The sequence below is a fragment of the Amblyraja radiata genome, chromosome 12 (genome assembly GCF_010909765.2).
Source record: "Amblyraja radiata isolate CabotCenter1 chromosome 12, sAmbRad1.1.pri, whole genome shotgun sequence".
In the NCBI taxonomy this organism is placed as follows: Eukaryota; Metazoa; Chordata; class Chondrichthyes; order Rajiformes; family Rajidae; genus Amblyraja; species Amblyraja radiata.
Window position 1 is genome coordinate 59,384,477 of NC_045967.1, and position 14,136 is coordinate 59,398,612.

The window sequence follows — 14,136 nt, forward strand, 5'->3', positions numbered from 1 at the left end:
TGGGTCGGGACCCTTGAAAACACCTACCATAAGTAATTGAGATTATTCAACACTCGATATTGTCATCAGTTTCTAGGACAATAAACAGTCAAATTAAAATCACCATTAGGCACTAGCATCAAATAAACTATAAAGCATCAATAAATAAATTACTGTTGGCTATATAAACACTGTACTACTGTATATGTAACCGGCCTGGCCTCAGTACTAATGTGCTATGGCAGAGGTTCTCAAATGGCGGTACGCGTACCCCTGGGGGTACGTGAAGGCACTCCAGGGGGTACGTGAGATTTTAAAATATAGGCCTACATATATTTAAAAAGTAGCATCCATGCAAAAATCCTTTAAAAATAATTATTTAATAAATATTTCAGGAAAGTATAAGTTCATAAAATGAATTTTACATTCAGTAGGCTATTCAATTTCATTATCCTAAAAACCCAGAGTCTCCCCCATTCCAGGATGGTTCGACCCAACCTGTCATATGCCACCCGGCATCACCTGTCAATCACAACTCAAACGATGGAGTCGTGGTTGAAGCGTAGCAGCAATTCTTTTGAAAACACGGAGGGACAAGTGGCAAAGAAGGCCAAACCAGAGCCGGAAAAATTCCGGCTGTATCTTGAAGATTATGTTTTAATTGGATTTACGTCCACAAGTTGCAACCCACCCAAGGCACTGTGTTTTTTCTGTGGGGAGAAATTAGCTAACAGTAGCATGAAGCCAGCACATCTGCAGCGTCATCTTAAGACAAAACATGGATGTCACGTTGGTAATCCACCTGACTTTTTTTAAGAGGAAACTGTCTGAATTCAGATCATCTCAAGACACGATGCGGAAGGCCTCCACAACATCAGCCAAAGCCCTGGAGGCCTCTTATGCAGTGTCTTTGCTCGTAGCTAAAGCCAAGAAGCCATTCACTATCTCTGAAGACCTGCTCCTTCCAGCGGCTGTAGTGCTGGCTGAGACTATGCTGGACAAAAACGCAGCGGAGAAATTAAAGACTGTACCGTTGTCAAATGACTCTGTTTGCTGCAGAGTAGATACAATGGGAACAGACATTGTCGAGCAAGTTATGGGAAAACTTAGCGACTCCTTTTCACTCCAGCTGGATGAATCCACAGATGTCAGTGGAAATGCACAACTTGTTGCTTTTGTGAGGTACGTTGATACTGATGACATTTATGAGCACATACTATTCTGCAAAAGTTTGAAGGGGAAAACAACAGGAGAGGACATATTTGATGTTGTCAATGCCGCTTTCTGTGAAAACGGTTTGCGCTGGAAATCCTGCAGCAGCATCTGTACAGCAGCAGCATCAATGACGGGCAGCGCGAAAGGACTAATAGCGAAGCAAAAAGAACATTAAAAAGAAAACCCCGACGTGATGTGGACTCACTGTGTCATACACAGGGAGGCATTGGCGTCCAAGAAAATGAGCCCTGTGTTACATGACGTTTTGAACAGCAGCATCAAAGTGATCAACTTCATTAAGCTTTGGAGCAGCTACTACCCTTTGCCTCCACATATTTATGTGAGGCCTCCTTCTCTGCAATGACTGTGATCAAAACAAAGCAGAGAAACAGACTGTGCCGTGAGAAGAGCTTGATCACAGCAGTTGCCTCCCTGCCACCAAGAATGAAAGAGATCCTCAGTGAAGCACAAGCCCAAGTGTCTCACTAAAATGTCTCACTAAGTGCAAAAACACTCAGTTTAGTGCAACAATGCAATATTCAGTGTTGACAGTTTGTAATGTTAAGATGTCAGTCTTCTTTTTGATTCTTAAAAAGATATTTTAAGATGATAAATTTTTTATTTTTTTATTTTTAGCAATTTCTGCTTTTATTTAAAATTAAGTTCATGATTTCTTTTTGAGCACAGATATTTACTATGATCCCAAAAGAGGACACTTTATGTTGATAATTATTTTTATGTGCACAAATCTTTATTTATAATTAAGTTAATTATTTCTTTCTTTTTTTTAGTTATATCTTTTTATTTCCAAATAGTTCAAGAGAGACCACTACAAATGTGCAGTGTTTTGCACATTTATGGAGTTTTAAATGGTTCATTTTATAGTTTTAAATGGTTATATGGTCACTGTTTTCACTACATTAGTTTGAATCACTACATTTTAGTGATGAGAAATATTTGCAATAAATTTAGTCATGGATTATTAACATTTAAAATGTTCGAAATAGTTTTTTTTCAAATGTTTGAATTTTGTATGTGTTTATCAGTTCCAAAGTTTAATAAATCAGACACTGATGGCACAGTGCTCTGTTTTAAGTCTTTTTTTTTCAACCAAAAATGCTTTGCGCTGGTTAGGGGGTACTTGGCTGAAAAAATATTTCACAGGGGGTACATAACTGAAAAAAGGTTGAGAACCACTGATCTACATCAATGATTTGGATGAGAACATACAGAGCAAGATTAGCAAATTTGCTGATGATACAAAAGTGAGTGGTTTTGCAGATAGTGAAGATGGTTGTGAACGATTGCAGCAGGATCTGGATCGATTGGCTAGGTGGGCGGAGGTATAGTTGATGGAATTTAAGTGTGAAGTGTTGCATTTTGGGATGTCGAACAGGAACTGAGGTCGTTGTTTTTGGAGCTAATGAGGAATGATTAAAAGTGTTAAAGAAGGAACTGCAGATGCTGGAAAATCGAAGGTATACAAAAGTGCAGGAGAAACTCAGCAGGTGCAGCAGCATCTATGGAGCGAAGGAAATAGGCAATGTTTCGGGCCAAAACCCTTCTTCAGACCCTTCATCAGATTAAAAGTGTGCTCAGCTAAGCTTCAATGGATAATGTTAAAAAGCACAGAGAAAGCCAGAACTCTTGGTGTAATCATGGACTCAGACCTGAATTTCAACAGCCAATTTAATACAATTACAATGTCAGCCTAATATCACCTTAAGAATATATTTATTTATTTATTTGTTTATTTGATTCTTTTTCAAACAGAACAAAAGAATAAAAAGCAAGTGTGAAACAGCATACAAAACAACAAAACAAGAATATTTATAAAGTGTCATAAACAATATCTATAAATAATTGAAATCGTATGTGTCCGAAAAGGAGCAGGAAGAAGCCACAGCTTATTAATTCCCATCCCTTATTCTAATGCTTATAATTATCTTATACAAATTTAGCAGCTATATGTACACCATATGTACACCAGCAGCTATATGTACACCATATGTACACCAGCAGCTATATGTACACCATATTATTTACATTTATACACTAATCAAATATTTACAAAGCCATACAAAAAAGAGAAAAAAAGAAAGAAAAAACCCTCTTATAATATACAGAATCGGTAGAAGGAGTACAGAGAAGGTTCACCAGAGTGATTCCTGGGATGTCAGGACTTCCATATGAAGAAAGACTGGATAGACTCGGCTTATACTCGCTAGAATTTAGAAGATTGAGAGGGGATCTTATAGAAACTTCCAAAATTCTTAAGGGGTTGGACATTCCTGTTTATGCCACCATTTACCTCACATTTATCCACATTATACTGCATCTGCCATGCATTTGCCCACTTACCCAACCTATCTAAATCACCTTGCAGCCTCCTAGCATCCTCCTCACAGCTAACACTGCCCCCCCAGCTTAGTGTCATACGCAAACATGGAGATGTTGCATTCAATTCCCTCGTCCAAATCATTAAAATATATTGTAAATAGCTGGGGTCCCAGCACTGAACCTTGCGGTACCCCACTAGTCACTGCCTGCATTCTGAAAAGGACCCGTTTACTCCTACTCTTTGCTTCCTGTCTGCCAGCCAGTTCTCTATCCACATCAATACTGAACCCCCAATACCGTGTGCTTTAAGTTTGCATACTAATCTCTTATGTGGGACCTTGTCGAAAGCCTTTTGAAAGTCCAGATATAACACATCCACTGGTTCTCCCTTATCCACTCTACTAGTTACTTCCTCGAAATATTCTTTAAGATTCGTCACACATGATTTACCTTTCATAAATCCATGCTGACTTTGTCCAATGATTTCACCACTTTCCAAATGTGCTGCTATTCCATCTTTAATAACTGACTAGCAGTTTCCCCACTACCGATGTTAGACTAACTGGTCTGTAATTCCCTGTTTTCTCTCTCCCTCCCTTTTTAAAAAGTGGGGTTACATTAGCTACCCTCCAATCCTCAGGAACTACTCCAGAATCTAAAGAGTTTTGAAAAATTATCACTAATGCCTCCACTATTTCTGGTACTACTTCCTTAAGTACTCCGGGATGCAGCCTATCTGGCCCTGGGGATTTATCGGCCTTTAATCCATTCAATTTACCTAACGCCACTTCCCGGATTTCACTCAGTTCCATCTCATTTGACCCCCGGTCCCCTGCTATTTCCGGTAGATTATTTATATCTTCCTTGGTGAAGACAGAACCAAAGTAGTTATTCAAAGTACCTGTAGTAACAAATGAGCTCAGGCAGGGCGGTGCCCATTGTGTGCCGGGAAAGGTGTGATCTGAAGGAAAACAATGTGAACTATGGAGCTGATGAAACGACCAGGGTGGAGGATGGGGGGAGCGAAGGTGAGAGGAATGTTTGTTGGTTAATTTTAATGTTTAATTCCTTTATTAGGAGATTAGTGGGCAAAATTAGGGCACATGGTATTGGGGGAAGAGTGTTGACATGGATAGGAAATTGGTTGGTAAACAGGAAACAAACAGTAGGGTTTAAAGCATCCCTTTCAGAATGGCAGGCAGTGACTAGTGGGGTACCGCAAGGCTCGGTGCTGGGACCGCAGCTATTTACAATATCAATGATTTAGATGAATGTTCGTAGGTTAATTTAAAAGTCTAATTCCTTTATTCTGCAGATGCAACTTGTTCCTGAGATTCACTGGGAGATTCAAAGCAAGTTACTGTTACAGGGTTTTATCCCAACACAACTAGAGAGCAGTCCTGAACTACTATCTACCTCTCCCGGGGCCCTCTGACTATCTTTGATCAGACTTTACTGGCTTTACCTTGCACTAGACGTTATTCCCTTATCGTGTATCTGTACATTGTAAATGGTTCAATTACAATAATGGATTGTCTTCCCGCTGACTGGATAGCCACACAACAAAAGCTTTTCACTGTACCTCGTTACACGTGATAATAAACTAAACTAAACTGAACTGTATTAAGCTGGAAAGAGCGCAGAGAACATTTACGGGAATGTTTCCAGGACTTGAAGACTTGAGCTCTAGGGAGAGGTTGGGCAAGCTAAGACTTTATTCCTTGGAGCGCAGGAGGATGAGGGGTAATCTGAAAGATGTGCATAACATCACGAGGGAAATTAAGGGTGAATCCACAGTCTCTTACCCGTGATAGAGGCTAATGCCCCTGTCCCACTTAGGAAACCTGAACGGAAAGCTATGGAGACTTTGCGCCCCACCCAAGGTTTTCTGCAGTTCCCGAAGGTTTTTGTCAGTCTCCCTTCCTGCTTCCACTACCTGCAACCTCTGGCAACCACCTGCAACCTCCGGGAACCATACAGAAACCTTGGGTGGGGCGCAATGTTTCCTGCCTCTAGTGTGTCCAAGCCCTTAACAATCTTTTATGTTTCAATACGATCCCCTCTCATCCTTCTAAAGTCCAGAGTGCACAAGCCCAGCTGCTCCATTCTCTCAGCATATGACAGTCCCGCCATCCCGGGAATTAACCTGTAAACCTACGCTGCACTCCCTCATAGCAAGAATGTCCTTCCTCAAATTAGGGGACCAAAACTGCACACAATACTCCAGGTGTGGTCTCACTAGGGCTCTGTACAACTGCAGAAGGACCTCTTTGCTCCTATACTTGATTCCTCTTGTTATAAAGGCCAACATGCCATTCGCTTTCTTCACTGCCTGCTGTACGTGCATGCTTACTTTCATAGACTGATGTACAAGGAACCCCAGATCCCGTTGTACTTCCCCTTTTCCCAATTTGACGCCATTTAGATAATAATCTGCCTTCCTGTTTTTGCTACCAAAGTGGATAACCTCACATTTATTTGCATTAAATTTAATCTGCCATGCATCTGCCCACTCCCCCAATTATAACAGTATCTAAAAGACATTTGGACAGTGGCATGGTGTGTGTGTGTGTGTGTGTGTATGTGTGTGTGTGTGTGTGTGTGTGTGTGTGTGTGTGTGTGTGTGTGTGTGTGTGTGTGTGTGTGTGTGTGTGTGTGTGTGTGTGTGTGTGTGTGTGTGTGTGTGTGTGTGTGTGTGTGTGTGTCCGTCTGCCTTACAGTGCTTGCAGCACCAGAGTACGGGTGCTGTGCCGACTACGGGTGCTGCCTGTACGGAGTACACCCTGTGACCTGTGTGGGTTTCTCAGTGTAGGTATTATTGCCCCTTAGCGGGGCCAATGTTTCTGCATTGTCTTACTGCCTCACAGCTCCCGTGGCTGCATGGCAACAAGTGAGCTCACACACATCTTGAGCCTTATTGGACAACGTGCAGCAATCCATCCAATGACTTGACATGGGGAGAGGGAAAGTCCAGATACACAGCGGACTTGTTTACACCAGCAGCATTTAGGGAGGCAGAAACAAAATGCTGCAGATCAGGTTTAAACCAAAAATAGACACAAAGTGATGGGGTCACACAACGGGTCAGGCAGCATCTGTGGAGAAAAGGAATGGGTGATGTTTCAGAAGTCTGGACCCTTCTTCAGGCTGAGAGTAGAAGGTGGGGGAGGGAACTGGAGGGGGGTGGGGGGGTGAAGAGTTGGAGGTGAGAAAAGACCAGGACATATCAGGGCTGGTAACAAATGAGCTCAGGTAGGGCGGTGCCCATTGTGTGCCGGGAAAGGTGTGATCTGAAGGGAAACAATGTGAACTATGGAGCTGATGAAACAACCAGGGTGGAGGATGGGGGGAGCGAAGGTGAGAGGAATGTTTGTTGGTTAATTTTAATGTTTAATTCTTTGATTAGGACACATGGTATTGGGGGTAGGGTGCTGACATGGATAGAAAATAGGTTGGCAGACAGGAAACAAAGAGTAGGGTTTAAAACGTCCCTTTCAGAATGGCAGGCAGTGACTAGTGGGGTACCGCAAGGCTCGGTGATGGGACCGCAGCTATTTACAATATATATCAATGATTTAGATGAATGTTCGTAGGTTAATTTTAAAGTCTAATTCCTTTATTCTGCAGATGCAACTTGTTCCTGAGAATCACTTGGAGATTCAAAGCAAGTTACTGTCACAGGGTTTTATCCGAACACAACTAGAGAGCAGACCTGAACTACTATCTACCTCTCCCGGGGCCCTCTGACTATCTTTGATCAGACTTTACTGGCTTTACCTTGCACTAGACGTTATTCCCTTATTGTGTATATTTCAATTTCAATTTTTCAATTTAAAAACTTTATTGGCATGATAAAAAATACATTGTTATATTGCCAAAGTATAAAACATGACATACATATTTAAGATGCATAAGTATAAATACAAGTATACAGTGCATGGATAGATATGTCCCTGTACATAAACTCGCAATAGGCCTATAGCCCTTTATTGATTGCTACACGTTCTTGCAGCTGTAAGCAGTACAACACAATAGCAAGTTTAACAATTCAATATTAATTTCTTAGTGTCAGTTAATGTCAATTAGTGTGTGCGTACATATGTGCATTCTCATCTGCTTTGGCTTTTGGTTTCTTTTTCCCAATGTTCCAAATACGTTTCTTTACATTGTTTGATAATTTGGTTCACTCTAACTGGTGATTGGGGATCAATGTTGATCTGAGGCTGGTCAGGATTTAGCTGGATAGGGTTTAGCTGAATAGGGGTAGTTAGTCTCAGTACCAACTGACACAGGGAACTCTTTTCTGGGTTCCCCTCTTGTGTTTGAAGGGCTTTAAACTGGAGGGTATCTGGGGGGCTAGATTTAAGGTGATTCCAAAAATTTAGTGCTCTTTTCTGGATATTTATTATCAGTGGGTATCTGCCTAATTCCGCCCTGCATGCGTTTGTTGGTGTTTTCCTTTGGATACGGAGGATGTTCCGCCAAAATTCCGCATGCAGTGCCTCCGTTGTATGTTTTTCCCGTTTACTCTAACTATGGTGACTAAGCGGACCCCATACTTCACTACCATAAAGGGCAATAGGCTGGATTACACTGTCAAATATTTTAAGCCAGATTTTAATTGGAATTTAGATGTTGTAGAATCTTCTTTCTATTGCGTACAGAGCTCTTCGAGCTTTCTCTTTCAGTACATTCACTGCCATATTGAAGCTCCCTGATGCTGAAACAGTTAGACCAAGGTAAGTATAGCTCATAGTGTGTTCGATAACAATACCATTGAGAGTAAATTTGTATTTACCTTCCTGACATCTGGGTCTTTTCTGAAAAATCATGATGTTGGTTTTCTTTAGATTTACTGCCAGGGCCCAATTTTGGCAGTACTCATCAAGTAGGTCCAACTGTTGCTGCAGTTCCTGTTCTGTGGGGGACAGCAGAACCAAGTCATCTGTATAAAACAGGGACTTTACCTCTCCGTCCAGAAGACAGAGGCCCGGCGCTGTGCTCTGGTCCAACTTTACTGCCAAATCGTTGATATATACATTAAACAGTGTCGGGCTCAGATTGCAGCCTTGCTGGACGCCTCTTCTCTGGGCGAAGAGATCAGTGCGTTTGTCCCCAATTTTAACGACACATTTATTATTTAGATACATTGATTTGATAAGGTCATATACCTTTCCTCCTATACCACAGCCGAGGAGTTTGTAATGGAGCCCTTCATGCCAAATAGTCAAATGCTTTCTCAAATTCAATAAAACAGGCAAATATTTTCCCATTTTTCGCTTTGTGTACATGTTTTTCAATGAGAGTGTGGAGGGTGTAAATGTGGTCAGTGGTACCGTGTTTTGGGAGGAAGCCAATTTGTTTTTTACTGAGAATGTTGTGTTTGTTAAGGAAATCCTGCATTCTGTTGTTTATGATACTGCAGAATAACTTCCCTAGGCAGCTACTGACACAGATGCCACGATAGTTATTTGGGTCTAATTTGTTTCCACTCTTGTAAATGGGTGAAATAAGCCCTTGACACCAAATATCAGGGAAATAACCTGAACGTAGTATGATGTTGAACAGCCTAAGCACTATGTCCTGCATCTCCGGGGTGCTGTACTTGAGCATTTCATTTTTGATGCTGTCTGGACCACAGGCTTTCTTTGAGTGCAGAGATTTTATTTTTTTGGTCAGTTCTTCCAAAGTAATTGGGGAATCAAGAGGGTTTTGATGATCTTTAATTATTGTTTCTAGTGTTTGGAGTTTTTCTTTGATATGGGAATAATTTGAGTTTATTTTATTTATTGGGATGTCTTTATATAGATTTTTGAAGCGTGCTCTCCAGATATCACCGTCATTAATTGGTAGTGTATCTGTACATTGTAAATGGCTCAATTACAATAATGGATTGTCTTTCCACTGACTGGATAGCCACACAACAAAAGCTTTTCACTGTACCTCGTTACACAGTCTCTTACCCGTGGATCAATGATTTAGATGAATGTTCGTAGGTTAATTTTAAAGTCTAATTCCTTTATTCTGCAGATGCAACTTGTTCCTGAGAATCACTGGGAGATTCCAAGCAAGTTACTGTCACAGGGTTTTATCCCAACACAACTAGAGAGCAGTCCTGAACTACTATCTACCTCTCCCGGGGCCCTCTGACTATCTTTGATCAGACTTTACTGGCTTTACCTTGCACTAGACGTTATTCCCTTATCGTGTATCTGTACATTGGAAATGGTTCAATTACAATAATGGATTGTCTTCCCGTTGACTGGATAGCCACACAACAAAAGCTTTTCACTGTACCTCGCTACACGTGATAATAAACTAAACTGAACTGAACTGAATTAAGCTGGAATTAGCGCAGTGAAGATTTACGGGAATGTTTCCAGGACTAGAAGACGAGCTCCAGGGAGAGGTTGGGCAAGCTAAGACTTTATTCCTTGGAGCGCAGGAGGATGAGGGGTGATCTGAAAGATGTGCATAACATCACGAGGGAAATTAAGGGTGAATCCACAGTCTCTTACCCGTCGTAGAGACTAATGCCCCTGTCCCAATTAGGAAACCTGAATGGAAACCTCTGGAGACTTTGCGCCCCACCCAAGGTTTACTGCGGTTCCCGAAGGTTTTTGTCAGTCTCCCTACCTGCTTCCACTACCTGCAACCTCCGGCAACCACCTGCAACCTCCGGGAACCAAACAGAAACCTTGGGTGGGGCGCAAAGTTTCCTGCCTCTAGTGTGTCCAAGCCCTTAACAATCTTTTATGTTTCAATATGAATCCCTCTCATCCTTCTAAAGTCCAGAGAGTACAAGCCCAGCTGCTCCATTCTCTCAGCATATGAGAGTCCCGCCACCCCGGGAATTAACCTATAAACCTACACTGCACTCCCTCATAGCAAGAATGTAATTCCTCAAATTAGGGGACCAAAACTGCACACAATACTCCAGGTGTGATCTCACTAGAATTCAGAAGATTGAGGGGGGATCTTATAGAAACTTACAAAATTCTTAACGGTTTGGACAGGCTAGATGCAGGAAGATTGTTCCCGATGTTGGGGTAGTCCAGAACAAGGGGTCACAGTTTAAGGATAAGGGGGAAATCTTTTAGGACCGAGATGAGATAAACATTTTTCACACAGAGAATGGTGAATCTCTGGAACTCTCTGCCACAGAGGGTAGTTGAGGCCAGTTCATTGGCTATATTTAAGAAGGAGTTAGATGTGGCCCTTGTGGCTAAGGGGATCAATGGGTATGGAGAGAAGGCAGGTACGGGATACTGAGTTGAATGATCAGCCATCATCATATTGAATGGCGGTACAGGCCCGAAGGGCCGAATGGCCTACTCCTGCACCTATTTTCTATGTGTCTATGTGTCTGTGTCCGTGACCATGGTTGTGTGTGTTGTTGTTGTTATCTTGCAAACCTTGCTTGTCTGTACAGGAAACACCCTCTCTCTGAAATATTTGTATTCTCGGTTGCAGTTTCATTTTCACTTTGAGGTCACAGTTTATATAAAACCAAAGATGGGAATATTGCATAGAAACGTGTCCAAATTTCCCCCCCCCCTGATGTATTCAGTCCATTGCTGGTGTCCCCAAACACACACACACACACACTCACATATAACCACAAATACAACACACACCAGACAAACACACACACACTTCACAAAAACACACGCGCACACACACACACACACACACACACACACACACTTCACACTCACACACACACACTTCACACACACACACACACACACACACTTCACAAAAACACACGCGCACACACATCACACGCGCGCACACACACACTTCATATTCGCACACTTCACACTTCACACACACACACACGCACACACACACACACACACACACACACACACACACACACACACACACACACACACACACACACACACACACACACACACACACACACACACACACCGTTTCTTGATCACACTGTCTCCATCACAGGAGATAGACCATCAACTGGCATCTATTATTATAAACCCACTGACCCCCACAACTATCTAGACTACACTTCTCCCCACCCTGCTTCCTATAAGGATTCCATCCCCTACTGCCAATTCCTCCGTCTACACCGCATCTGCGCCCAAGTTGAGGTGCTCCATACCAGATCAACTGAGATGTCCTCATTCTTTAGGGAACGGGGATTCCACTCTCCCATCACAGATGAGGCCCTCACTAGCTTCTCCTCGGTACCCTGCAGCTCTGCCCTTGCTCCCCCTCACCCCAGTTGCAACAGGGACAGAGACCCCCGTCCTCACCTTTCACCCCATCAGCCGTCACATACAGCGCATAATCCTCCAACATTTTCACCACCACCAACGGGCGGCGAGACCAAGCGCAGGCTCGGCGATCATTTTGTTGAACACCTCCGCTCAGTCTGCCTAAACCTTCCTGATCTCTCGGTTGCCAAACACTTTAACTCACCCTCCCATTTCCACATTGACCTTTCTGTCCTGGGCCTCCTCCATTGTCAGAGTGAGGCCCAGTGCAAATTGGAGGAACAGCACCTCATATTTTGCTTGGGCAGCTTACACCCCAGCGGTATGAACATTGACTTCTCTAACTTCAAGTAACCCTTGCTTTCCCTCTCTCTCTCCATCATTTCCCCTTCCCAGTTCTCCAGCCAGTCTCTATCTCCGACTACATTTTATCTCTGTTTACTTTGTTGTTCCCTTCTCCCAGCTAACAATGGTCTATTCTACATTTCATTGATCGCCATCCCCTTTGCTCCGTTTTCACACCTTACACTTCCTTATCTATGTATCTCCCTCTCCCCTGACCTCAGTCTGACGAATGGTCTTGACCCGAATCCCCACCCATTCCTTCTCTCCAGAGATACTCCCTGTCCCACTGAGTTACTCCAGCATTTTGTGTCCATCTTGTTTCCCCCCCGTGATGTATTCAGTCCATTGCCGGTGACCCCAGACCGGGCGGCACGGTGGCGCAGGCAGCGGCAGAGTTACTGCCTTACAGCACTTGCAGTACCAGAGTACGGGTGCTGTGCCGACTACGGGTGCTGTCTGTACGGAGTACACCCTGTGACCTGTGTGGGTTTCTCATTGTAGGTATTATTGCCCCTTAGTGGGGCCAATGTTTCTGCATTGTCTTCCTGCCTCACAGCTCCCGTGGCTGCATGGCAACAAGTGAGCTCACACACATCTTGAGCCTTATTGGACAACGTGCAGCAATCCATCCAATGACTTGACACGGGGAGAGGGAAAGTCCAGACACACAGCGGACTTGTTTACACAAGCAGCATTTAGGGAGGCAGAAACAAAATGCTGCAGATCAGGTTTAAACCAAAAATAGACACAAAGTGATGGGGTCACACAACGGGTCAGGCAGCATCTGTGGAGAAAAGGAATGGGTGATGTTTCAGAAGTCGGGATCCTTCTTCAGGCTGAGAGTAGGAGGTGGGAGAGGGGAGGGGGGGAACTGGAGGGGGGTGGGGAGGAAAAGTTGGAGGTGAGAATAGACCAGGACATATCAGGGCTGGTAACAAATGAGCTCAGGCAGGGCGGTGCCCATTGTGTGCCGGGAAAGGTGTGATCTGAAGGGAAACAATGTGAACTATGGAGCTGATGAAACAACCAGGGTGGAGGATGGGGGGAGCGAAGGTGAGAGGAATGTTTGTTGGTTAATTTTAATGTTTAATTCCTTTATTAGGAGATTAGTGGGCAAAATTAGGGCACATGGTATTGGGGGTATAGCGCTGACATGGATAGAAAATAGGTTGGCAGACAGGAATCAAAGAGGAGGGTTTAAAGCATCCCTTTCAGAATGGCAGGCAGTGACTAGTGGGGTACCGCAAGGATCGGTGCTGGGGCCGCAGCTATTTACAATATATATCAATGATTTAGATGAATGTTCATAGGTTAATTTAAAAGTCTAATTCCTTTATTCTGCAGATGCAACTTGTTCCTGAGAATCACTGGGAGATTCAAAGCAAGTTACTGTCACAGGGTTTTATCCCAACACAACTAGAGAGCAGTCCTGAACTACTATCTACCTCTCCCGGGGCCCTCTGACTATCTTTGATCAGACTTTACTGGCTTTACCTTGCACTAGACGTTATTCCCTTATCGTGTATCTGTACATTGTAAATGGCTCAATTACAATCATGGATTGTCTTCCCACTGACTGGATAGCCACACAACAAAAGCTTGTCACTGTACCTCGCTACACGTGATAATAAACTAAACTGAACTGAACTGAATTAAGCTGGAAAGAGCGCAGAGAATATTTACGGGAATGTTTCCAGGACTAGAAGGCTTGAGCTCTAGGGAGAGGTTGGGCAGATTAAGACTTTATTCCTTGGAGCGCAGGAGGATGAGGGGTGATCTGAAAGATGTGTATAACATCACGAGGGACATTGAGGGAGAATCCACAGTCTCTTACCCGTGGTAGAGGCTAATGCCCCTGTCCCACTTAGGAAACCTGAACGGAAACCCCTGGAGACTTTGCACCCCACACAAGGTGTCCTTGCGGTTCCCGGAGGTTTTTGTCAGTCTCCCTACCTGCTTCCACTACCTGCAACCTCCGGCAACCACCTGCAACCTCCGGGAACCACACGGAAAC

The 14,136-nt window shown here is 43.4% G+C and overlaps 1 protein-coding gene across 1 annotated transcript in view; it reads left to right on the plus strand.

Moving 5' to 3' along the window:
* The window catches only part of LOC116979260 (interferon-inducible GTPase 5-like), a 118,587-nt gene that overhangs the window by 17,947 nt on the left and 86,504 nt on the right, over positions 1-14,136 (plus strand). The gene's annotated exons all lie outside the window — the stretch shown is intronic.